The sequence below is a fragment of the Triticum urartu genome, chromosome 6, assembly GCF_003073215.2.
Source record: "Triticum urartu cultivar G1812 chromosome 6, Tu2.1, whole genome shotgun sequence".
NCBI lineage: Eukaryota > Viridiplantae > Streptophyta > Magnoliopsida > Poales > Poaceae > Triticum > Triticum urartu.
This window is the reverse complement of record NC_053027.1, coordinates 19,024,755-19,028,189: the sequence shown is the minus strand read 5'-3', so window position 1 is coordinate 19,028,189 and position 3,435 is coordinate 19,024,755.

The following is a 3,435-nucleotide window of genomic DNA, read 5'->3' as shown; positions in this document are numbered from 1 at the left end:
TCAGCTAAACAGTACGTGCATGCATGGTATCCCTTGTTTGTCTGTCCTGAATGGTTACTGAGAGCGGGCCAACCGTTGATGGTTACGAACAACAACGCATGCAGGTTAAATTCCACCTGTTTGTGCTCATCCCACACAGGTACACCGTTTGCATTCCATAGCTGTAAAAGTTCTTCAACTAATGGCCTTAGGTACACATCAAGGTCGTTGCCGGGTTGCTTAGGGCCTTGGATGAGAATTGTCATCATAATGAAGTTCCGCTTCATGCACATCCAAGGAGGAATGTTATACATACATAGAGTCACGGGCCAGGTGCTGTGATTGCTGCTCTACTCCCCGAAAGGATTAATGCCATCCGCGCTTAAAGCAAACCATACGTTCCTTGGGTCACTTGCAAACTGAGCCCAGTACTTTCTCTCGACTTTTCTCCACTGTGACCCGTCAGCGGATGCTCTCAACTACCCGTCTTTCTTACGGTCCTCACTGTGCCATCGCATCAACTTGGCATGCTCTTTGTTTCTGAACAGTCGTTTCAATCGTGGTATTATAGGTGCATACCACATCACCTTCGCAGGAACCCTCTTCCTATGGGGCTCACCCTCAACATCACCAGGGTCATCTCGTCTGATCTTATATCGCAATGCACTGCATACCGGGCATGCGTTCAAATCCTTGTACGCACCGCGGTAGAGGATGCAGTCATTAGGGCATGCATGTATCTTCTCCACCTCCAATTCTAGAGGGCATACGACCTTCTTTGCTGCGTACGTACTGTCGGGCAGTTCGTTATCCTTTGGAATCTTCTTCTTCAATATTTTCAGTAGCTTCTCAAATTCTTTGTCAGGCACAACATTCTCTACCTTCCACTGCAACAATTCCAGTACGGTACCGAGCTTTGTGTTGCCATATTCGCAATTGGGGTACAACCCTTTTTTGTGATCCTCTAAAATGCGATCGAATTTCAGCTTCTCCTTTTCACTTTCACACTTTTTCCTTGCATCAGCAATGACCCGCCGGAGATCATCATCGGGCACATCGTCTGGTTCTTCAGCTTCCTCTAGATCTTCAGCTTCCCCCGTTGCAGCATCACCGTATTCAGGGGGCACATAGTTGTCATCGTCCTCTTCTTCTTCGTTGTCTTCCATCATAACCCCTATTTCTCTGTGCTTCGTCCAAACATTATAGTGTGGCATGAAACCCTTATAAAGCAGGTGGGTGTGACGGATTTTCTTGTGAGAGTAAGACCTCGTATTCCCACAATCAGGGCATGGACAACACATAAAACCATTCTGCTTCTTTGCCTCAGCCACTTTGAGAAATTTATGCATGCCCTTAATGTACTCGGAGGTGTGTCTGTCACCGTACATCCATTGCCGGTTCATCTGCGTGCATTAGATATAATTATGTGTGTCAAAAGTAAGAAAATCAGACAAGTATCTATCTAAAGTAAGATTTTTTTTTCTTTCAGAAAGAAGATAAGAACAAGAGGCTCACCACGGTGGTGCCGGCGATGAGATCGGCGCGGGCGATCGACGATGGTGAAGACGAGGACGGGGCGTGACGGACCGCTAAACCTAGACAAATCTCGGAAAAAATGGAGCTCGGAGTTCGAGCTTCGAGAGGAGAAAGCTTAACTAGTGTGGCTCGGGCATTTCATCAACCACCTCACATGCATAAGAGGTGAGCTAGAGCACCCAAATGCCCTTCCTCGCCGGCCAGCAAAAAACAGAGCACTGTGGAGTGCTCTGTTCGCCGGCGATGGGGTATATATGGGCAACTCATTTGTCCCGGTTCATGGCTGGAACCGGGACTAAACCCCAGCCTTCTGTCCCGGTTCGAGCCAAGAACCGGGACCAATGTTTGTGGGCCAGGAGCGAGGCCCATTGGTCCCGGTTCGTGCCTAAAACCGGGACAAATGGGTCCATACGAACCGGGACCAATGCCCACGAGGCCCCGGCCGCCCCCTGGGCTAAAGAACCGGGCCGAATGCATCCATTGGTCCCGTTTCGTGGAAGAACCGGGACTAATGGGCTGGCCAGGCCCGAACGAAAGCCCCTTTTTCTACTAGTGAGGGCACATACTAGAAGCATGAATTCTACCACGATCTCGAACAAGAAGGATAGAATCACATACGGTGCTGCGGAAGCAGCACCGCCGGCATTGACGTTGTTACCCAAGTTGTTGAGGATGAGGTTGCCGAGGTCGGGGAAGATGTCGTCATTCGCGAAGTCGTCCCTGCCAGCAGTCGCACGAGAGCGCTCCCCAAAAACCTGATCGGCCCTCTTCCGTACAGGATCACGAGAGGCGGGGTTCTGGAGGCCTGCTGTCCCTTCGCCCGGTGCACGCTGAAAGGAGGGATGAAGAAGACTTGCTTGGCGGCGGAATGATCTGGAATGGTGATGTGAAGCCATACGAAGCGGCTGCGGCTCGGGTAGACGTTTGCCTGACTATATAGTGCGGGCCGGGTAGGTCGTGGGAGTAAACCCCACGTTCGAGCTGCGATCCAAAAGAATCGGTAACGATTCAATAATTAACGCGTCCATTAATTATTAATTAATAACTCATTAGTTTTTCCCGAGTAGCAAAAATATAGACAACTTGCATAACTCTGTCCTCGGCTCGGCTCAATCCCGCAACCAGCGTGGCATCGTGGCGAGGCGAGGCGTGGCGTGGCGAGACGAGCGAGGAGGAGGAGCACCCGTGTAGGTCTCCTCTTCTCATGCTCATACACGTGGTTGAAGGGCTCACCTTATAAAGTGGTGCAACTCTCAACTTCCGTGGTGGGACTAAACTTTAGTCTCACTCAATCCACTCACATGTGTGCATGAATGGACCAAGAGAATTCCAGAATTTTAGTTAGGCTTTGGGCCAAAGGCCTACTAGCAAAATTCCAACAGTACACACGCGCACAAAAACTTGTGGCCAAAGGCACATGTCGTGCCTCTCTTTTCTTTATTTTCTCTTTTGTCATGACGTTACAAATCTCAGGCACGGGCCTGTAGTTATATACACGCACGCAGCAAAAACATGAACCCATTAAGACAGCCGCAGCTTACTAGGACTCCGACTCTAATCGAAACCTGCTTACATTAGGACTCTCACCAAAACAGCTGCTAATACCTCAACGTACGACTAGTACTAGGAAACTAACCTATCCTACCGGATTACAACTCAAAATTATATCTAAGAATCTCTCCCTAATATTATATTAGACCCTTGTCTTTGATGCTCGTCCGATCTTGACTCGTTGACGATTCATCCCTTGTCGACTCATCTGCTCGCACTACGACAAGTCAAATTGTTGGTTTGGTTGTTCACAACAATCTCCCCTCCAATTTTAACTTGGCGAATTTACAGACCACCTCAAATATGCCTTGGACTACCCAGCCTCAATAGTAACCTGTGGAATACACCACCCGATCAACTACACCATCC